The sequence below is a fragment of the Hemiscyllium ocellatum genome, chromosome 14, assembly GCF_020745735.1.
Source record: "Hemiscyllium ocellatum isolate sHemOce1 chromosome 14, sHemOce1.pat.X.cur, whole genome shotgun sequence".
NCBI lineage: Eukaryota > Metazoa > Chordata > Chondrichthyes > Orectolobiformes > Hemiscylliidae > Hemiscyllium > Hemiscyllium ocellatum.
Window position 1 is genome coordinate 19,102,099 of NC_083414.1, and position 24,016 is coordinate 19,126,114.

The 24,016-nt window shown below is 43.7% G+C and overlaps 1 protein-coding gene across 1 annotated transcript in view; it reads right to left on the reverse strand.

The window, feature by feature from the left end:
• The window catches only part of plxnb1b (plexin b1b), a 255,026-nt gene extending 236,497 nt beyond the window's left edge, over positions 1-18,529 (reverse strand). Inside the window, exon 1 of the mRNA XM_060835442.1 lies at positions 18,208-18,529. The gene's annotated coding sequence lies outside the window, so the exon portion shown is untranslated. The remainder of the gene's footprint in view (positions 1-18,207) is intronic.
• Positions 18,530-24,016: the final 5,487 nt, after the last annotated feature.

Genomic DNA, 24,016 nt, shown 5'->3' on the forward strand with positions numbered 1-24,016 from the left:
CTGTAATTCCTTGGTTTCTCACCATTCTTCCTTAAATCGCAACATGGGCCTAACGTGCTTCTTTTCAGTCCACAGACATTCTGGAATCTATAAAATTTTGGAAAATTCACTAATCTACCATTTGTGAGAGGGAAGAGAGAGAATCCCACGTGCAAGGGAGTGCTGCATTGCAGTGGCCCATACAATGTACACAGGCAATAATCACAGCCTCAGGGAGGGACTTTGCTCATGAACAGTTGAATCATACAGTCATAGAAGGTCAGCAATCCCAATGTTTCTGTATTTTATACAAACAGAAACATTTCGTGGGGAAATAACGATGAGTGGGGCGGAGTGAAAATCTCATCAAACATAATGGTAAGGCCAGAGGGAGTGTTGCTGAACATAGAGACCTTAAAGTGCAGTTTCATTGCTCCTTGAAAGTGGAGTCGCAGGCAGATAGGATAGTGAAGGTGCTGTTTGGTATGCTTTTATTGGAGAGTGTATTGAGTACAGGAATTGGGAGGTCATGTTGGTTAAGCCACTGTTGGAATATTGCGTGCAATTCTGGATGCCTTCCTATCGGAAAGATGTTGTGAAACTTGAAAGGGTTCAGAACAGATTTACAAGGATATTGCCAGGGTTGGAGGATTTGAGCTACAGGGAGAGGTTGAACTTGCTAGGGCTGTTTTCTCTGGAGTGTTGGAGGCTGAGGGTTGATCTGATAGGAGGTTTATAAAATCATGAGGGGCATGGAGAGGATAAATAGACAAAGTCTTTTCCCTGGGGTGGGGGAGTACAGAAGTAGAGGGCATAACTTTAGGATGAGAGGGGAAAGATTTATAACAGACCCTAAAGGGCAATTTTTTCACACAGAGGGTGGTAAGTGTGTGGAATGAGCTGCCAGAGGAAGTTGTGGAGGCTGGTACAATTGCAACATTTAAAAGGCATCTAGATGGGTATATGAATAGGAAGAGTTTGGAGGAATATGGGCCGGGTGCTGGCAGGTGGGACTAGATTGGGTTGGGATATCTGGGCGGCATGGACGGGTTGGACCGAAGGGTCTGTTTCCATGCTGTACATCTCTATGACTGAGCTCAAGGACACCCTCGACACAGAGAATGGGTTAGATTAGGGGAGCTGGCCCAGGAAACAAGAGGAGAAAGGTGAGGACTGCAGATGCTGGAGATTAGAGTTGAGAGTGTGGTGCTGGAAAAGCACAGCAGGTCAGGCAGCATCCGAGGAACAGGTGAATCGATGTTTCGGGCAGAAGGCATTCATCACCAAATTCCTGATGAAGGGCTTTTGCCTGAAACACCGACTCTCCTGCCTGACTTCCAGCACCACACTCTCTACCCAGAAAACATGAGGGTTACCCATGCAAGTAAAAGTACCACGCCAACAGCCATCCAAACGGTACAGAAACTAGCAGCTCATGCTCACACTTAAATACTGGGGCCTAGTGTTAAAACTGTAACAGCCAGGCAGTAAAGAGGGACAACACTGAGGCCAAATCTGGATTTATAAGCAAAGCATTTTATTGATTTTTGCAAAATGTTAGATTCTATTAAATTTCTAATGGGTGTGAGCATCATTAGCGAGGGGCAGTGTGTCTTGCCCACCCTCGAGAGTATGGTTGTCAGCTGCCTTCTTGAACTGGAGTCCATCTAACGCAGGTACATCCACTGTGCCAGAATGAAACATTAAACCCAGTGATAGTGAAAGAATGGTGTTTTAGTTCCAAATCAAGATGATGATTGGAGAGGAATTGTCCAGGTCGTGTTCGCATCTATGCATCTGCTACCTTGCTCCATGAAGGTGGTAGAGGCACACATTTGGTAGGTGTTATCGTAGGAGCGTTGATCAGTCACTGCAGTCCATCTTGCAAATAGTACACACAGCTGGCATCATATATGGGTAGTTGCGGGGGGGGGGGGGGTTGGTGGTGAACGATGAAGTTCGTGGAAAGGGGGGTTGGGGGGGGGATCAAGTGACTATCTTGAGAAGTTTGCACATTCACCCCATGTCTGCATGGGTTTCCTCCCACAACTCAAAAGATACGCAGGTTAGGTGAATTGGCCGTACAAAATTGCCATAGTGTTCAGGGATGTGTAGGTTAGGGGCATTAATCAGGGGTAAATATAGAGTAATAGGGTAGGGGAATAGGTTTGGGTAGGTTAATCTTCAGAGAGTCGGTATGAACTTGTTGGGCCGAAGGGCCTGTTTCCACACTCTTGGGATTCTACAATTCTATGACAATCAAACAGGTGCCTTTAACCCAGATGGTGTCAAGCTTCTTCACTGTTGTTGAAGCTACATTCAGACAAACAGTACACTCTAGAATGGCGCTTTGTGGATGGTGGGCAGACAATGGGACGTCAGGTGCTGACTTACGCCAACCCTCATTCGCTGCTATTTGAACAACAGGCACTTGCTGCTATCTAAAATCAACATGGATGAGTCACCACCCAAATACAAAGTGACACAACTGATCAATTTAAAACGTTCACCTTCAAAAGCAATCCATGTGGATTTTGCCTCAGCCCTGCTTTTTCTTGTCTTGTTCGGCGCTTTGTCGAATTTTCCCTTCTGCTTCCCTATTGCTGATGGGTTGCTGCTCTCCCTCTCTCCCCCCCACCAACTCCCAGTAGGCCACAGCGCACCCACCGAAAATCCTGGCTACAGAGCCCTTTCTCTCTCACCCCTGCTCAAGCTGGCTGGACTTCCACTTTTAAATGTCGGGAAGTGCTCTTGCAGTCAAAACCGTTCTAAGTAATTACTAGGCAGCACCTGTTCCGGACTTGGAGGATTTGTGCTCAGTTTTTGTTTCACCCAAGCATTCTGAATTTTCCAAAGCCCTTGGCCCAGCTTCCTGCCTGACCCTAGTGAGGCTCACTGCATGGAAAATCTTCTATCAGCTTGCAGTGACTCACAAAGATCCACCTACACCCCCAGTGCATTTTCTCCTTCAGGGAATTTAAATTACACCTCTTGGGACGTTTTAGTTACTCAGGGTAATTAATTGATCCTGAAAACATTTCACTGACAGTGCTGTCTCTGATCTGTGCCCTGAAAGCTAATCCCAGCTGGGATACTGGCAGTGCTCCCAGGTAAGAAAGGATGTGGGTGGAACACCCCAGGGAGTAGGGAATTGGCCAAGTCTCTCTCTCTTGCTCTCTCCCCTGGTTCACAAACTGGCTTCCACATTTCTGTACAAGTGCACATCAAAAGTATTTAATTGGCCGTGATGTGCTTTGTCACATCCTCAGGAGGTTCTGAGAGGCGTCAGCCAAATGCAAATATGTTGTTATTCAATAGCTAATGACTTATGCTGGAGAGTGGATGCCTGTGTGGAAATTTTAGTCATGGCAGGATCAAACTTGACACAACATCAAGTGACTGATTGCAAAGGCTATGTTCAGGCTTCCCAGAAAATGTGGCATTTATACGGCCTACAAAAGGGATTCAATAGCCATGAAGCACATCCCACAATGCACATGGCTTCAGACAAGGAAAAATAAATCAGTAGGAAAAAGAACACGTGAATCCGTAATCTTCCACATTAGTGGGATTGCTAATTTATACATTCACACATTCTGGACACCCTCTGCTTGGCTAGCATTTACTGCCCATCCTTAACAGCTCAAGAAGTTGGCGATGAGCCACTTTCTTGAACTGCTGCAGTTTGGGTAAATCCACAATGCTTTGCGAAGGGGATGCCAGTGACAATGAAGGAACAGTGATATATTTCCAAGTCAGAATGCTGTGTGGCTTTGAGGTGAACTTGCAGGGGTGGTGATCCCATGCGGTCTCTGTCTTTCCAAGTGGTAGATTTTGTGGGTTTGGAAGGTGCTTTTAAGGAGGTTTCATGATGGCAAACTGTGTTGCCACTGTCCATCAGTGTTAAAGGGACTGGATGTTGAAGATGGTGTTAATTAAACAGGTTGCTTTGTTCTGGATGATGTTGAGCTTCAGGAGTGTGGTTGGAACTGCAACCAGTCAAGTCAAGTGGAGAGTTTACCAACACACACACCTACTAATTTGTGCCTTGTCGATGAGGAACAGGTTGTCGGTGGGGAACTCTCCACAGAACTCCCAATTTCTGACAATCACAGTTGTCACATATTGATATAGGTGTTCTACATCAGTGTCTGGCCAATGGTCGCCACTAGGGTGTTGGCTGTGGGGGATTCAGCGATAATAATGCCACTGAATGTCAAATTTTCACTTGTTGATCTAGCATGCCACACATGGCAGTGAATCCTTTACCAACTCACTCAAATTTTATGTATTCTTATTGGAGAGTGCAATATTGTTCTGCTCCACAACTCTCAGCATAATACAAAAAAAATATTTCAACTACTAAAACAACCAATATACTTTATAGTATTTTAACAAGATCCAAACATGTTCCTTTATAAGTGCAATTATTGGCTTATCAAATCAAAAAGATTGTTCCAAAAGATGCAATAATTGGTTGACGTGCTGGGTGATTTGGAAGTATAAAATGTTTATCCCTGTAAATATCTCCAAGACACCTATCTTGATCATGAAGATAGGAGGGGAAAAAAAACAAGATTTCTTGTCAGAGATTAGCTGTCTGAAAAAAAAAACAACTGGCTAATGTGTTATCCTTGACGGCAAAAGAATAAAGCGTAGGACTTCTAAAGACTGTTGCTGTGATGTTCTGGTACATGTGATCAAATGGTTTCTGAGGTCCTGCAGGCACTACTGGCTCAGGTAATGACGTGGAGATGTTCCTTCAATCAGGTTTTCAGAAGAACAAATAGTTTTCACCTCAAATTCAACAAATCAATTTGCTTTTCAGGACTTGGAAACATTAGCTGGGCAGCTTGTTTCTTTTCAAAACAGGCTTTCCTTCAACCAAGCCCAATACAACAGGAACCTCCACAGGCCAATCACTTCAAATCAGCTGGTCAACAGCAAAGTAATCGGCTGTCAGCAATCATGGGATTTATAGGAAACCTAGTTTAAAAATGCTCCAAAGTCCACAATGAAGTTTCAATTATGTTTTTAAAAATCTATTCCAGGTATTTCTACAAACCTGGAAATCAATCCACCAAAATACAAGTTTTGGTGGATGGGCAGCATGGTGGCACAGTGGTTAGCATTGCTACCTCACAGCGGCAGAGACCCGGGTTCAATTCCCGCCTTAGGCAACTGTCTGTGGGGAGTTTGCACATTCTCTCCGTGTCTACACGGGTTTCCTCCAGGTGCTCCGGTTTCCTCCCACAGTCCAAAAGTGTGCAGGTTAGGTGAATTGGCCATGCTAAATTGCCCGTAGTGTTCGGTGAAGGGGTAAATGGGTCTGGGTGGGTTATTGGGCCGAAGGGTCCGTTTCTACACTGTAAGTAATCTAATCTAAGTTCTCTTGGCAAAATTTAATAGTTAGCATCTTAGTAACATTACCCAACTGCAGTTGAGGAGGCCAGTAAATCAAACGCACTCAACTATTTAGTTCACTGTATGTCACCAAGACAAAAGTCACTTACTGGACTATCAGGCTATCATCCAGATGGAAGATGTTGAGGGCTCAGTCAAGTTACATTGACGCAAACCAGAGGTCTGGGGTCAAACCCCCTGGCCTGTAATAAATTGTAACCTGCATCAATAGAGACGTGCCAGACAGGGAAAGGCAAAGGAAAATTAGCCAAGGTTTCTGCTCCTCATCCCTGATGTCTACGTGACACACCCAAATAAGGGGATGACCTCTCAGGGGAGGTTATGGAGGATAGTTGGCAGTTCACAGAACACTATCCAGCACAGGTCAAACAGGCAGAGTGGCCTGCTTGTGTACCATACCCTGGTTTGACCTCACAGAGGTCGTGGTGCCTTATCAAGACAAGGGGAGGAAATTGAAGACAAAAGAACTGTCAGTTTCAGTCAGCACATCACTCTCTGAACATACAGCCAGCTGCTTTGTCTAGTGTACTTTACGCTGGTACAAATAAGTCATGGTTTCATGAATCAGTCTGGTCAGAAATACCACAAGTGCATAAATCGGGACAGATTAAATGTCACATTGCAATAGTAAGATCCTTTATGATGAAGTAAGTGGTCACTAATGAGCTCTTTCTTTTGCCGGGGGAGGTTTTATTATTTGGCAATCTCTGTGCTCAATCCCTGCATCAGAAGTTGACAGCTCTTTCACAAGCACTATCCGGAGACTTCAATGGATATAGAGCCCGTTAGTGAGAGCGCATGAGACGTTAATGAATTAAAATTCAGAGAGAGATAGAAAGTATGAATATTTCAAAAACAAGTCTATCAGAGACTCTGTTTTGAGAAGGACTTGCACAGCACCTTAAATGAACGGAAATACAGTGCACTTAAATTTCTATTACCATTTCCCATGCTGATTCAGTTTCTAAAGGTGGAGTTACATTGCATCATATAGCAGGCCCTTAATCAAAGGCTCTGTTTGTGAGAGTTCAGTCACTGCCACCCAGGATAACTGCTGGGCCAAGAGTGCTCCCCTAAAGGGATCCATCTTTGATCTTCCCTCCTTTTAGGACAAAGCTTGCAGACTCAGTTTCTGAATGGACAACCGGGAGTAGAAAATCATTATGCAGCAAATGGATACAATCTAAATCCAATCCTCCAATAAATCACTGACTCCAGCACACCATTTCTGACGTCTTCACCTTGAGGAACAGTAAACTGGACAGTGACTCCCACTTGCAGGTGGAAGTAATTTAGATACAAAACACATGCATTTGTTCTAATTAAACAGACTTTCCTCTAAACTTCCTTGCAAAATTTTACACAGTCTCAAAACGCAAACTTTTTACAATGTCACGATACACGGCACACACTCATACCAAAGTAAACTAATCGTTAAAAACCTGGTGCATTGTTGGCTATTACACCATGACACTGTATTAAGCAGAAATAAGCCATTTGGCCTTTGAGTCTTCTCCGCTATTCAATTAGATCATAGCTGTACTGATAAATCATTAGTTTGAGTTTCCTGCCTTTTCCGCATAAGCCTAGATTAAAACTCAATCTCACCCTTGAATATATTAAATGACCCCTAGCCTCAACATCCCTCTGCATAAACATTCCACAGAATCATTGCACACAGATGAAAGAGTGCCTCATCTATCTGAAATATGCAATCCCTAACTTTGAGATGATGTCATCTGGTCTTCCCAGACTTACCCACACAAGGGAAATAACTTCTTAGCATTTATCCTGCCAAGCCCCTAAGAATCCTAAGTGTTTCAATAAAGTCATAGTCAAGAAGCTTGACACCACCCTAGAGAAAGCAACATGCTTGATTACTACCACAATGCACAAACATCTGCTCCCTCCATCCCAATAGATACTGGCAGGAATGTATACTATCTATAAGATGCAGTGCAGCAACTCACAAAGACTTTTGTCAACAGCACCTTCCAAACCTGCAACTTCTACCATCTAATGGGACAAAGGCAGCACATTCATGGGAACACCACCCAAGTACGTTCCCCTCCAAGACACCCAGCATCCTGACTTGGAAATATATTGGCATTCCTTCACTATCACTGGGTCAAAATTCTGAACCCCTCTTATCCACAGCACTGCAATGGTACCTACCCTGCATGGATCACAGGAGGTCAAGAGGTTGGTTTGTCCAGCTGCCCATAAGGAAGTAATGGCAGAGCAACAAATGCCATGCTAGCCAGCAATGCCCACATTACACAAATGAATTAATAAACTCCTATGGGCAAGAGTTCTTCATCATTAATTGTTGGAACCACAGAGAAAGGAGTAGGCTTTGCAAATGTGGCAGTTACTTCAGAAATAAAATTCAATTCCAGCCTCAACTGCAATGACAGTTTCTTCCCATTGAGTTTGTGCAGTTGGAATAACCTTGCATTCCAAGCTTCTCAGACTGTTGGTCTGAATATTAGTTGTTGTAAGTGCTCCCCAAACCTTTGCCCAAGTGACCCTGTTTAGCGCCTCAAATTTTGGGTGACTCCAGATAGAGGAATCGCTAGGAGGTGGGTAGGGTTGCTGAATGGGAGAAGAGAGGGTTAAAATGAACAGCCATGATTTGATAGGCCATAATTAAGCCACACCCACTGAAAAACAAAACTTTGAAGGAGCCTCACAGCTGCAGACGCTCAGACAGAGATCTACGTCTACCACTGCCTTGGAGCTCATAAGCACAAATTATTACCCATGACCCCACTGGCAGCTGCAGCCCATTGTTCACAACCCGTGCCAATGAGCTGAAAACTCTCCCTAATTCAACACTCTGATCTCCATCAAAGTAGCACCTGTAGCCTGAGAGGTTAGGCCTGTAGCCTGAACTTCTGAAGGAAGTTCACCTCTGCCTCTTGAGGAAGCATTGAGCACAGCAGGGCATGCCAACACAAGTACCAGCTCAGTGACAGAAACAAAGCAAAGTCCAAATCTCCATTGTCCTTAATACCATTATATAAACAGAGCTCAAATCAGGAGTGAGAATGCATATTATCTTGGGTGGCCTAAAGATACTTTTATATCAAGGGCCCAAGGACATTGTTATAGCAAGCAACCTGCATGTGTCAATCACATATACATGGTAACATTTAGTCATAGCATCAGGGAAAACCGGACTTGGATAACAGGCCTGAGAAACTTTCCTCACAAGGCAATGGGCCAGCCAGACACTTGATACTGAACCACTTCCATACGTCAGCGTCCTCACAATCAGGACAGTATTTCACAAAACAACTCCAACACAATGACGCACTCTATCACAATCCTCTCAGCTGACCTAACAGGAGCCTTTACAGACATTTTAAGAACATGTGAAAGCCTGGGTGTGGTCAAGCAAATGCCATTGCCAGTCTAAGACCATAGGTGGGGGTTGTCAACTGTGCCAGGAGGCACCCATGGAGATCACCTGATCCTCGATCATGAGATGCCTGATCACATGACCAAATGTTTATCTTCATCCTTTTAAAATGAAAGTTGTGCCTCTAATTGCCCCAAGAGTGAATGGAATTCACACATTGAGAATTGGGAATGTAACCTCTACATTAAATACCACCTGCAGTCTGAAACTTCCTTCACAGCTAGTGCAGAAAATACTTCATGTTCATTCTGTTAAAAACACTCTGTATTCTTCGTCGTTAGGTATTATGCCACTTCAAATGGGGATGACAGAGACATTCTGGACAGTTCCAGTGACCTTGTCGCTCTAGAGTGTTTGCTATTAATGAGCCAACCTCCCCCCACCCCCCGACACACACCTTAAAATCCACTCCTTCCCCCAACTCCTGAGTCAAGCCAAGTACATCAGGATTAAATGGAAATCCCAGCCTCCAAATAATCAGTGTGTATACACAACACTCCTCCAGAGACTAATTCATGTTTTAATCATTCTGTCTGCACAACAAAAACAACGATTTTCAATGAGAAAGCTTTTCCCATTTGCTGGGAGTCTGAGCTGAAGAGCGAGTGTGAGTGAGTGAATGAGGTGTGCGGAACTTCAAACACAACAGGAATTAAATAAAGCACTCGCTACCTTAACAGGGGTGAAATTATCTTTTAGAAAGGGGATGAGAGAATTTCTGTGTCTCTTCATAATTAATGATCTGCTAACAATATGGATTACCCAAAAGGAAAATAAACACTTATTATGAAGCCATGGATCCTCAGTTCAAGTAATGATAAAGAAAAAGGAGCAGCAATTTAATTTTTGTTTTGTTTAATCTACCCTGTGTAATTGCCATTTCTATACCTTTGATTCTTTTTTATTATTTGCTCGAGACATGGGCATTGAAAAGTTGGTGACGGCCTGTCTTCTTGAACCACTGAAATCCATGTGCTGTAGGTTGACCCACAATGCCTTCGGGAATTCCAGCATTTTGACTTGGTGACAGGGAAGGAACAGTGATATATTTCCAAGTGGGTGGTGGCTTGGAGGGGAACTTGCAGGTGGTGATGATCGCACGTATCTGCTGCCCTTCACCTTCTCAATGGAAGTGGTTGTGGGTTTGGAAGGTGCTGTCTGGGGACCTTTGCTGAATTTCTACAGTGCTTTTGTGAGGTAGTAGCTGTATTATGCACAGAGTGTTTGATAATAAAGTGACTGAATGCTTGGGGATATGGTGCCAATCAAGTGGGCTACTTTTTCCTGGATGGTGCCAAGCTTCAATGTTGTTGGAGTTCCAGCCATCCAGGCAAGTGGGCAGTATTCCATCACACTCCTGACTTGTGCCTTGTAGATGGTGGACAGGCTTTGGGGAGTTAGGAGGTGAGTAACATGCTGCCGTATTCCCAGCCTCTGACCTACTCTTGTCGTGGCTGTATTTATGTGGGGAGTCCAGTTCAATTTCTGATCAATAGTCACCCCAGGATGTTGATAATGATCATAAAACTCTTGAATTTCAATGGCCAATATTTAGATTGTCTGTTATTGGAGACAGTTGTTGCCTGGCATTTGTGGGGCACAAGTGTGATTTGTCACTTTTCAGCCCAAGCCTGGGTATTGTCCAAGTCTTGATGCAGTTGAACAAAGAGAACAAAGAAAATTTACAGCCCAGGAACAGGCCCTTCAGCCCTCCAAGCCTGAGCCGATCCAAATGTACTGTCTAAACCTGTCGGTCAATTCCTAAGCATCTGTATCCCTCTACTCCCCACCTACTCATGCACTTATCCAACCGCATCTTAAATAAATCTACTGTGCCTGCCTTTACCACCTCTGCTTTGGTGGTTCCAAATGCCCACCACCCTCTGTGTGAAGTACTTGCCGCGTGTATCCCCCTTAATCTTTCCAACTCTCACCTTGAACATGTACTGCTTCAGTATCTGAGGAGTCATGAATGGTGCTGAACATGGTGCAATTGTCAGTAAACCTCCCCACCTCCAACCGTATGATGGAGGGAAGATCACTGGTGAAGCAGCTGAAGATAGTTAGGCTTGGAACAATACCCCGAGGAACTGCTGCAGTGATGCCTTGGAGCTGTTGGCTGAGCTCCCACTGGGGCACAAGACACTTGACAACTTCCTCCCTGTCTATTGCTTTTATTACTTGAAATTGAAAACGGGATTACAACGGGATCTTGACCAGATGGGCCAATGGGCTGAGGAGTGGCAGATGGAGTTTAATTTAGATAAATGTGAGGTACTGCATTTTGAGAAAGCAAATCTTATCAGGACTTGGACACTTAATGGTAAGGTCCTAGAGAGTGCTGCTGAACAAAGAGACCTTGGAGTGCAGGTTCATAGCGCTTTGAAAGTGGAGTTGCAGGTAGATAGGATAGTGAAGGAGGTATTTGGTATGCTTTCTTTTATTGGTCAGAGTATGGAGTACAGGAATTGGGAGGTCATGTTGCAGCTGTACAGGACATTGGTTAGGCCACTGTTGGAATATTGCGTGCAGTTCTGGTCTCCTTCCTATCGGAAAGATGTTGTGAAACCTGAAAGGGTTTAGAAAAGATTTACAAGGATGTTGCCAGGGTTGGAGGATTTGAGCTGGGGCTATTTTCCCTGGAGCGTCTGAGGCTGAGCGATGACTTTATAGAGGTTTACAAAATCATGAGGGGCATGGATAGGATAAATAGACAAAGTCTTTTCCCTGGGTCGGGGAGTCTAGAACGAGAGGGCATAGGTTTAGGGTGAGAGGGGAAAGATATAAAAGGAACCTATGGGTCAATCTTTCACGCAGAGGGTGGAACGTGTCTGGAATGCGCTGCCAGATGAAGTGGTGATGGCTTGTACATTGCAATATTTAAAAGGCATCTGGACAGGCATATGAATAGGAAAAGCTTGGAGGAATATGGGCCAGCTGCTGGCAGGTGGAACTAAGTTGGGTTGGGATATCTGGATGAGGTGAACCGAAGGGTCTGTTTCCGTGCTATACATCTCTATGACTCTAAATTTCCCAGAACCCTGGCAATAGCAAGTCAGGTAGTCTGCTTGGTCATAACAAAAACCACAGTCACATCAGGCATGTGGTATAAATTATTCTCCTGCTAAAAGCACAGCAGTATATAGCATAGTTTGGCCATTTAGAACCAAGGTGTACAGGGTTCTTGTGGTGGTGGTAATTAGATTACTTACAGTGTGGAAACAGGCCCTTCGGCCCAACAAGTCCACACCGACCCGCCACCCAGACCCATTCCCCTAACACTACGGGCAATTTAGCATGGCCAATTCACCTAACCTACACCTACCCCTGGAATGAGAGGCCCAGGTTCAAGTCCCATCTGCTTCAGAGATGTGCAATAACAATTCTGAACACGTTGATTAGAAAACTAGGTTAAGGTTTTTTTCAAATATTTAGGTGCAAGGTGTCATGCTCTTGTTGTACAGTGATAATGTCCATATCTCTATATCAGGAGGTCCTGTGTTCAAGCCCCTGCTGCTCTGGAATTGTATAATGCCATCCCTGAACAGGTCTACGAAGAAAATTAACAGGCATCAGGATGTAGGTCTCTGTATGTGCAGTGGTAATGTCCATACCTTTGGATCAAGAGACCTTGGTTCAGGTCCCACCTGCTTCAGGGGGTGTGTCGTAACACACAATGCAGATAAAAAGATATCTCGAAGCCCAGTTTTAAGTGTGGTACCTTGCTGGCTCACGAAAAGGCTAACTATTCTGAGCAAGCTGGTTAGGTGAGGAGAGGCACAGTCGGTCAGGCAGCATCCGAACAGCAGGAGAATCGATGTTTCGGGCATAAGTACTTCATCAGGAATGAGGCTTGTGGGTTGGGGCTGAGAGATAAATGGGAGGTGGGTGGAGAGAATGTAGCTGAGAAAGCGATAGGTGGATGAACGTGAGGGAGAAGGTAATAGGTCAGAGGTGAAGTTATGGACAGGTGTGAGCCACACACCACTCCTGGCACCTTTCTCTACCACCGCAGGAAGTGCAAAACCTGCGTCCAAGGCTCCAAGGGATCCTTCCACATCTGACAGACATTTACCTGTCCCTCTACCAATGTCATCTACTGCATCTGTTGCACCCGGTGTGGTGCCCTCTTCATCAGGGAGACAGGCCGCTAGCTTGTGGATTGTTTCAGAGAACATCTCTAGGACACGCGCACCACCAACGCCACCACCCTGTGGCTGAACATTTCAACTCCCCCCCCCCCCCCCCCCCAGTCCATCAAGAACATGCAGGTCCTGGGCCTCCTCCACCGCCAAACCGTTACCACTGACGCCTGGTGGAGGAACGCCTCACATTCCACCTTGAGACCCATCAACCACATGGGATCAACGTGGATTTCAACAGCTTCCTCATTCCCGCCGCACCCTCCCCACAACTCGGCACTGCCCTCTGGACTCATCCATAACTCCTCCCTCTGACCTAGTACCTTCCCCCTCACCTTCATCCACCTATCGCTTTCTCAGCTACCATCCACCCAACCCAAACCCCGCCCCCCATTTATCTCTCAGTCCCAACCCACAAGCCTCATTCCTGATGAAAAACTTATGCCTGAAATGTCAATTCTCCTGCTCCTTGGATGCTGCCTGACCTGCTGTGCTTTTTCAGCACCACACACTCGACTCTGATCTCCAGCTGCAGTCCTCACTTCTTCCTGGTTAGGTGAGGAGGAAGGGTAACCTGACCCAACACATTAATTCGGATTAACTCAGATGCTGCTAGACCTGCTGAGATTTTCCAACAATTTCTGTTAGGTCAATTAAGGGTCAGATTGGCTGTCTTTTCAAAACCAAAAAGTTGCAACCTTTCAAGTCAATTAGCAAGTTTGCTCCAAAAATGGGAATATTTCTCTGCATCAAGAGTAATTTGATTCTGTTCTTCAGCATTCAATTGTAATTCGTAATCACACCAGTGAGAGACTCAACTCAGCACTTGTACTGACCATAATTACACCCTCCTGAACCCAGCAGGCAAAACTCGCCAGCGCTAATGTCCCTTTTGCAGCATTGTCTAAGAGGAATCTGAGCACAACACATCACTATTGTACTGTGCTCCGAATGCAGCCCCAGCATTCAAATTTTCCATTAAAGCACTGGGTGAGCTATTATTGAGTGCTGTGAGATATCCAAGGACTTTGCCTTCACTTCCATCCACATACTGGACAACAGGAAGCCAACAGCTTTACCAGATTACTAACAAAATGTTTACGTGACTTCCCCGTTTATTTGTTAGTTTGACGTGTTTTTAAAATGGTACTTTCTCTAGCACCAAGTCTACACAGTACTCCATTTGGCCCTGAACCATATGCAGCACTAATCTGGGATGGACCTCTGACACTCATTTGCATTAACATTAAAAATTTTGCAACCTCTTTTGTGCATAGGAACCAGAAAAGGCATCAGAGAAATTCTAGATGTGGTGTCATTCAGGCACCGTGCTGAAGGGAAGCTTTAGTGCCACTGTTTTGTAGGCATTGCTTAGACACATGGGAGAAAATACAAAAAGAGCCTTTCTCAGACAGAGATGGAAATTCACATGCATTCCAGTTGCTTCTCTGTGTTCTTGGCATCCTTTCGCCCACAGAGTGACCAACGCAATTACAATTCCCACATTATGATATCAGTGTAGCCTTTGGGTATTTCACTGTTTATTGCCTGTCCTCACTCTCTGTACATCTGGTCACATTACTTTTTATTGCTTGCCATTATTCCCTGTTCATCTGATTATACATTGTGCCAATCTGCAGCACACATTATGGTAATGATGGCAGTTGCTGAGTACTAAGCTTGGATTAGTGCCATCCAGGTTTGATCCCTGGCATTCCTTTAACATTAACGGGAAATATATGGAGCTAAAGTTTTGGCATGCAGTAGTGTGCTTTTTTGTAAACGTGTCGAGACCCTGCTCTTTTTCAGTGGATTGATCCATTTCATTGACTGCAAAATAAAGAGTGCCAAAAGGAGTCAAGTGCATTTGAATATTAGAGACACATTGTCACAGAAAAGGGGAAGAGACAAAGACAAACAAATGACCAGGGTTTTCTTTGCTGTAATTCTTATTTGAACTCATCCAAACTAAAGAAGGGCTTATGCCCGAAACGTCGATTCTCCTGCTCCTTGGATGCTGCCTGACCTGCTGCGCTTTTCCAGCAACACATTTTTCAGCTCGGATCTCCAGCATCTGCAGTCCTCACTTTGTCCTCATCCAAACAACCTCAAGTTTAATTGATATTAAGTATTATTTACCAGGAGATTTGACCGATGTGTAAGGATAGGGATGTTACACTGTCAGCACGACTTAACATTATGCCAGTAATGTTAATTATCAAGAAAAAGGCAAGACTGATCACGATGCAAACACACCATCTCTGCAACACAACTCTGTGTTAGACAGCTGTAACACAGGACACCAAGATCTTGGGAACATTTACTGACTCAATTCATCTTAAAAAATGCAAAATACTTCTAGAAATTGTTTAATAAGTCACTGAAAAGCCTGTGATTCTCAGATTACATCACACACCATCAGTATCACGTACCTAATGAGATAAACAGCACAATAACAAAAATACTTAAACAATTTACAATATCCATATTTTAAAGAAAGCTACAAATTATTAAAGTCAAATCAAATAGTACAATTTCAGTGGTAAGGAAAATAATGAAACAAGGAGATGGTTTCTTTATGATACATAAAAGGCAGTAACAGACTACACCCAGAAGTCAAATACAGGCGACAGCATAAAGTTCACGTCATGACTTGCATCTGATAACTTGAATTCTCTTACAGCACTGTAATCATGGACACTGACAATTAGGTTAAAATTTACTGAGTCACACTACTAATTTGTACAATTCAGTCCACGTGAGGCATTTGTCACAAAGTAGGCACAAGACATTTTTCAACGGCTACAATCCAAATCTCTCACTCACTAACTGACAAAAGGACTTGCAGTGTGGTCAGACTCACTTTTGTTAACTCCCTGGCTTTCTCCTATCACCATCATAAGGCACAGCCTGAGTGTACAGTCCCACATATTGATCATCCTCCTTAACTTGTTGCGTTTGACCATTTCTGTCCATCTCTGGGAAAGTATCACACCGGTGTATGAGCCTGTTCAACAGGGCTGTGAATCCTCATTGTAAAATGGAACACCCCACATAGTAGATATAGCTGGGACCTTTTGTTTTAAAAGATAGCAAAGTTATACCTCTGGCAACCATGAAACCTATATGTGTGTATGACCAATGTAAACAACACTATCGCAAGCTAATCAAAGGAATTATTTAATGACAGACGATAAAAATGCAAACATTCATTCTAAGAATGCTATAAATCAGAGGGAAATCAATGCCATAAATTCTTCAATCCCTGATCATTGGGGACACATGCAAACTCCAGACATAATGTATATTCTTTTCTGGCCCCACAACAACAACAGATATTTGAAAGCAGCACTTGGAAAAAGTATGACCTGGGGTCCCCAAATAGCTCATGGGAAAATTGGTCCGGCTTGATTCCTGGTCTGTTAGCTGATCGTGGTTGGGACAGTGGTACAAGTTGTTTAGTTTGTCAAGAAGTTGAGGGAACCAGTGTTGGAGTTTCTATTGCTGGTTACACCACCCACCATCCAGTCAGGCTTTCGGACGTTATGTGATCAGGGGTTAACTTGGCTGGGTTGTCCTCCACGTATTCAGATAGCGTGCCATTATCTACAGGCAAGCTGTAGATATATCCGTAACAGCTCAAAACACTGGGAATGACTGCTACCAGGAATCAATACATCAATAAGATCAATTATGCCACAATGTGAGGAGACAGAAGGAAGAAAATTGGATGGAAAAAAAACTGATATGGATTCATTCCCGCCTTCTCATCTCCCCATTTTCCAGTCAGTTTACAACCACAGCAGGTGTTTTAGAAACGGTGCAAAGTGAACAGAAATGGGCACAATTCTCAGGTGGATCATTCAAACTACCGAGTTTCCCATCTCAGATGTGCTGCCCAAGAGTGTGCATAGCACTTTGCTAGGTTAAGAAAAGGTGGATATTTTGGAACAATGACCCGAGTGAATGAAAAGAGACTGGAGTGAGGAGACAGGAGATTTGAGGTGTGGCATCATTAACGGGAGGTCTAATCATAATGTTCTGGAGGAGTGGGGGAAGGTGGGATTAAGGAAAGAGCTGAGAGAGGAAGGGAAAGAAGTCATTCGTGAACATAGCAGTATATCCTCTCCATCAAAACACCAGCAATAGACAACTGCAAAGTTTACATCCACACTATTTTAAAAATGCAGAAATTTGAAAAGGAAAGATCAAGCAGAGCTGGCTGAGATTGCTTCACACAGAGGGTGGTGAAAATGTAGAACAGATGTTCGGGGAGTCATTGCAGGAGGACAATGTTGGCAAATTCAAAGGAGAATAAGATAGATATTTGGCAGTGGAAACAATCAGTACTACGCCAGAGAGTAGCAGCACAGGGTACAGATGGATCAACTAGCCTTTCCAATCTGTTGTTAGGAAAACAAGGTAGCTCCACGTCATTTGCAATCAATGTAAAGCAATGCTCGACAAATCCTGAGACAGCAGCACCAGGGGATTTGAAAGACCGGCCGTCAGGGAAACCGCATCTTCCCATCCCTCCGAACCGCGCCACAGGAAAGAACTTTGAACATATCTGCTTTATTTTAAGAGTGGTTGCAGGTGTGTTACAGCTGTCAGAAACCGTTTAAAACAAAAGCCTTATCCACAGTCACATCAATCAGCCCTAATTCTTGACTCTGCCCCATTATGACAGGTTCAGAAATTCAGGGAGATCAACTTGTCTTGGGAGAAAGTCCAACTTTTGACTGTTTTTGGTTTGGAAATATAAGCCAACTCTTTTTTTAGGGGATGGAGGAACTTTACATCTCGTTGTCGCTTGGAAAGTACAGTACAGGGCTCACAGTTTTCTAACCAATAGAATTCCGTCCCGACATTTCACATTAAATCCTCCTCCCACCCTTCAGAAAAAAACAAGTTGCCCCCTTTTGAATATGTGAGCGCTTCAGTGACCCAGAGGAAAAGAGTCGCGGAAATAACAGCTGCCGCTGAGTGTCAGCAGTGAATTGTCTGCCCAGCACCCCCAACATCCATTCCTTCCTCCCCTTGCTGCTGCTATTCATTCACCTCAAATAAAGCCAGAACAAAAGAACTCAACTTTCTCTCTCTCTAAAGTATTCAGGGAAGCAACAAACTGCTATTCCTTTCCAGAAAACAGGACAGAAAGACTGACTTATCTTAAAAAAACATACACAATTCCTATCACTCCTTGATAAACGAACAATAATCCATTTGTATGCTTACCTTGAAATGTTTCTCTTTAATCTATCTTTTTAAAACCTCAGGCTTTATGCTTGTGCTTCCAAGTTGTCCCAGAGTTGATCAGTCCTTAATCCACTCTAAAGCTCAGAATTTCTGGGCTTGGGAAACATCAGCAAGTTTTAATTCCAAGGGCTTCCTGCAATGCTCCAGGACCGTGCTGCATAAGATGAAGTTTAATTATATGTTTTCTCGCACTCTCTGTTCGGTGCTGGCTGTATGTGTGTGTGAGAGAAGAAAGCTTCCTTGTGAGAGCTGCTGTTTGTAGACTCTCACTCCCATGCACTTAATGAATCTCTTTCACATTGTAAGCAGCGCGCTGGGAGATCACATGTACTGCGCATTACAAACACAGACAGACAGGTTCTGAGAGACTAAGACCTGCCCAACAGATGACATCATTCTCGTAACACCCACTCCTGAGACTTAAAAGGGCAATGACCAACAGCTATAACCCACTTCTGACCGACTGATCTTATTCAAACACGACACAATCACCCCTGTTGTGAAATGCACCAGATACCAGATTCCAAGTAAAATGCACTTTGGTCAGCACTTTGGTGTTACGATCGAGCCCTCCACTATCACCTGATGATAGTGTCGCTCCGAAAGCTAGTGTGCTTCCAATTAAACCTGTTGGACTATAAGCTGGTGTTGTGTGATTTTTAACTTTGTACACCCCAGTCCAACACCGGCATCTCCAAATCATGGTCAGCAATGATTCAATTCGTCCTGTGACAGCCAAGCAGTCAATTCTACCCTAAACACAATCAGCACTGGGTCAATGGATTACGCAATCAGTACCGTGACAGTGTTGATATGGACAGGGTCAGGAATAGTGTAATCAGTGGGATGGTCCACGGTAGTACAGTCTGTCTTTAGCAATTGTGCAGTCAGTCATGCTACAAGTTCAGCTCTGCAAAAGTTTCAGCACAGCAAGGGCTACTTGACCTGTCAGTTCTCTTCAAGAGCAACTCACCTCAGAGTCACTCCCCTGCCTTTTCTCATGGCCCTGCAAATCTTTCTTCTTCTGGTGATTATCCAATCCTCTCTTGAAGATCTGTCTCTGACCACACTCTCAGTCAGAACTTTACACCCTGTAATCACCCACTGTGCTCTTGTTGCTGATTCTGTGTTTACCGTTTGTTGTTGAACCGTTCCTGGCCTTCCTGCTGAAGGGAACAGCTTCTCTCTTTCTCCTGTATCGACAGTTCTCCCCACCACCACCCCCACATACTTTGAGCATCCCTCTATCAAAGGAGCTTGTCCAACGTACATACATAACCGAAGTATCTTATTCCTGGAACAAGAACAAAGAAACCTTGGACTGCAGGTTCATAGCTCCTTGAAAGTGGAGATGCAGGTAGGTTGGATAGTGAAAAAGGTGTTTGGTATGCTTTCCTTTATTGGTCAGAGTATTGAGTACAGGGGTTGGGAGGTCATGTTACAGCTCTACAGGACATTGGTTCAGCCACTTTTGGAATATTGTGTGCATTTCTGGTCTCCTTCCTATCGGAAGGATGTTGTGAAACTTGAAAGGGTTCAGAAAAGGTTTATAAGGATGTTACCAAGGTTAGAGGATATGAGCTATAGGGAGACATTGAATAGGCTGGGGCTGTTTTCCCTGGAGCAGCATAGGCTGAGAGGTGACCTTATAGAGGTTTATAAAATTATGCGGGGCATGAATAGGGTAAATAGAAAAAGTCTTTTCCCTGGGATGAGGGAGTCCAGAACTAGAGGGATAGGTTTAAAGTGAGAGGGGGAAGATATAAAAGGGACCTAAGGGGCAGCATTTTCACATAGAGGATGGTGCGTGTATGGAATGAGCTGCCAGAGAAAGTGGTAGAGGCTGGTACAATTACAACATTTAAAAGGCATTTGGATGGGTATATGAATAGGAAGGGTTTGGAGAGATATGGACCAAGTGATGGCAAATGGGACTAGATTTGGTTGGGATATCTGGTTGGCATGGATGAGTTGGACTGAAGGGTGTGTTTCCATGCTGTACATCTTTATGACTCTATGACTCTAATTGTTGTGAGTTTTGTCTGTACTATCTCTAATGTCTTCTCATCTAAAAGCTTATAACATTTGCCCTCTCCACCCAAGTCTGGGTTAATAACATATGGCAAGAAAAGCATCAGACCCAACACTGAATCCCACAATAAATTTTCCCACACTCTGAAAAACAACTATTTATCACATCCATGCTGTCACTCAGCCCATTTCATCCTGCTATTGCATGTTTTATTCAATCACCTCAATGCTGGATATGCTGTCTTCATCATTCAACTTCCCTCTGTCATCAGGTCAGAAATGAGGATGTTTGCTGATGATCACATCATGTTTAGTACCATTCAAAACTCCTCAAATATTAAGCTGTCCATGTCCAAATACAACAAGATCTGGACAATATCCAAACTTTGAATAATAAGTGACAAGGAACATTTGTGTGACATAAGTGCCAGGCAATGCCAAATAAGAAAGAATCCAGCCATCACCCCTAGACATTCAATGACATTATCATCTCTGAATTCTGGTGGTTATCATAGGCCACAAATTAAAGGATATCAACCACATGACTACAAGAGCTGGTCAGATGCTGGCAATTCATAGAGTATAGAATCCTCAGTGCAAAAAGAGGCCATTCAGTCCATTGAGTCCACACCTACCCTCTGAAGAGTATCCTATCCAGAAACACCCCTAACACTATCTGTAATCAAGCATTTGCCATAGCTAACCCACATAGCCTGAACGTTTCAAAAGGTAATCTCAGAAGGTCGTCCCATACCCCATCCATGCCCAATAACTTCTTAGACCCTCCCAACACATTGTTCTTCCATGCTTATTCACCCTATATATATTGCACACGGAATCAATCAATCCCCTATTGACAGTGTTTGAAACTGCTTAGATAAAAAACATCCATTCATAATTTTGAAAAAATCAATTTGCAAACCAATAAAAATGCCAATCCAATAGGCCATTGATATATCAATAGCGGAAAATTTAAGCACTTTAATGCATCTTAGCCTGTGCACATAAACGTCAAGACATTGGCAAAAGAGATGACAGAAAATTAATTCCTCTTAACATTGTGGAGATGTCAACCAACCAAAGTTAACTCTTCTTTTACTTGTGTAAATAAAGTCATTCAAATAGAGTCAATGAGTCATTGAGATGTACAACATGGAAACAGACCCTTTGGTCCAACTCGTCCATGTCAACCAGATATCCCAACCTAATCTCATCCCATTTGCCAGCACTTGGCCCATATCTCTCCAAACCCTTCCTATTCCTATTCCCATCCAGATGCCTTTTAAATGTTGTAATTGTACCAGCCTCCACCACTTCCTCTGGCAACTCATTCCATACACGCACCTCCCTCTATGTGAAAAAGTTGCCCCTTAGATCTCTTTTATATCTTTCCCCTCTCACCCTAAACCTATGCCCTTTAGTTCTGTACTCCCCCACCCCAGCGAAAAGACTTTGTCTATTCATCCTATCCATGCCCCTCATGATTTTGTACACCTCTATAAGGTCACCCCTAGCCTTACCAATCTCTCCCTGTAGCTCAAATCCTCCAAACCTGGCAACATCCTTGTAAATCTTTTCTGAACCCTTTCAAGTTTTGCAACATCTTTCCGATATGTTAATTCTCACAACATTAAGAGGCAATAAGTGGATGCTGCAGTGACCCTATCTGATTGTCAATTTTTTTTGGTCCATTGAAGCAGATATCTGAAATAAAAGCAGAAATTGCTGTAGAAACTCAACAGGTCAGTCAGCATGTGCAGGAAGAAAGCAGAGTTTTGAGTCCAGTGCCTCTTCATCAGATTTCTGAATAGGTATTTTATTTTCCTGAGTGTTGCCCTTGTTATTATCTGACTCATTGGATCTGTACAAAGTGCATGGAGTGAGTGGGCACAGAGGTGGTCTGGGGGTATGCAGGCAAAACGATGTCATGGAGAGTTTGTGAGGGAGTGAGAGTGAATGACGGTTAGAGTGTTTCACCATTTTTAGATGAAGTGTCAGAAAACTGCGGAGGACTTTCTAACCAGCCCACCTGAGCACTCACCTCCGCTCCCCTACCCCAAGTCATTTTGCAGTTGGAACACAGTTTGCTCTCCTGCACCCCAGCGAAGAGTGCATTTAATCTGACTGAATAAACCAAGGCCAGTACTGGGAAACCAGCACACTGGTCAGCCATGTGAATTTTCATGCTAACTCACCTCTATCCTAGTGCTCACTCTGCTCCAAGTGATAGAAACAAAGAAAACACAAAAAACACATGTGAAAGAGTCAGGTTTGTTATACCCTGCTGAAATGATCTGGAAAGTGCTTTTCCAAAGCCATGCTGCCAAAGAAAGAAGGACAGATTAGGTAGCAAGGTACTGGCGAGGTACTAGCAAGGTAGTGTGACAATAAAGCTAATTCACATTTAAAAAGAATTGCACCTTGTACACTTCATTTTACAGTATGCGGCTGAAACTTGGAAATAGCTGGCAGACAGGAGACAAAGGCTGAAAAGGAGAAGCAAAGGTGGTAGAGGATTCAGTGAGAGAGGAGAAAGAGAATATAAATGAGGAATATAAATCAGAATGAGGAGTGAGCAAGAAAGCAAGAACGGATAGTTTTATGTCCTGCTTTTCACAGCCTCAGACTATCCCAATACATTATATAACCAGTGAAATTTTTCTGAAGTGCAGTCAATACTGCGGTGCAGGAAAAAGCCTTGTACACAGACATGGATCCTCTTAATATGACATTGACTGTGGTTCAGGTATACCAGAGAGGGCAAAACAAAAAGATAAATAATGTATTGTTAGAGGTTTTGAAAAAAAAAGCCAGTGCTGGATGATGTGAGTTTTGTTTCTCGAAACAAAGGCCAGCTTAATCCTTTTGAATTAAATGGAATTTCAAGGTGCTTCCCCACAGAAAATGACGGAAAATGTTTGCAGCGAGTCGGCTGAGGAGGTTAAGTTTCATTTGCCTCCTGGCAATCAGTGGCACTGCAGCACTGGGTAAAAGCCTGGGAACAGGTCACTTGGCTGCTCTTTTTGGACAGAGAATGATGTGTAATGTTGAAGGAAGCGATGGGGAGACCTGGAAACAGAGCAAATAAAAGCATACTGGTGAAGAAATGAGTCGGAACAAACAAGATCGAAGAGTTAGACAGTTATTGGATGAGAAGTATCATTAACTCAACAAAATAGTCACCCAGAAGAGGCATATAACAGTGGCTGAGAGCACAGCCATTTGCTTTTTTTCACAGAGTTGGTTTGACACTTTGTAAATTACTTCAGAAACTTTTGAAGTCCTTTTAATTGTTAGTTTTATGTTGAATTCCTGAGCTGTTCCATATTCACCCAGCTGTTTCAACATGTCCCCTTTGCCAGGATGAGCCTTTTATACAATAGCCTGTTCCTTGGCTGCGTTATGAGTGAAATCAGGTTGTTTTATAAAAGAAGAAGAAAAGACTAAATGGCTGTGGTCTCCAATTGGCTGTGTGTATGTTTGTGTGTGTATGTGTTTGTGCTCCAGCAGTACAAAGCTGCCTCTCTCTGAATAGCCAGGGCTCTGAGTCTGTCATTCATGGTATGCCACATTCATTACTGAACACTAACTCATTCATGCAAAGAGTCCGCAACCCAACCAACCTATTTAAAGGAGACTGCACACCAAACCTGGTTCGAGCCCTTTAACCCAGATAGAAGCAGTTTCTGTGAAATTATCAACATGTTATTCTGTGGCTTTACCCACAGACAGGGAGAAAGGAGAAAGTGTATTGTGC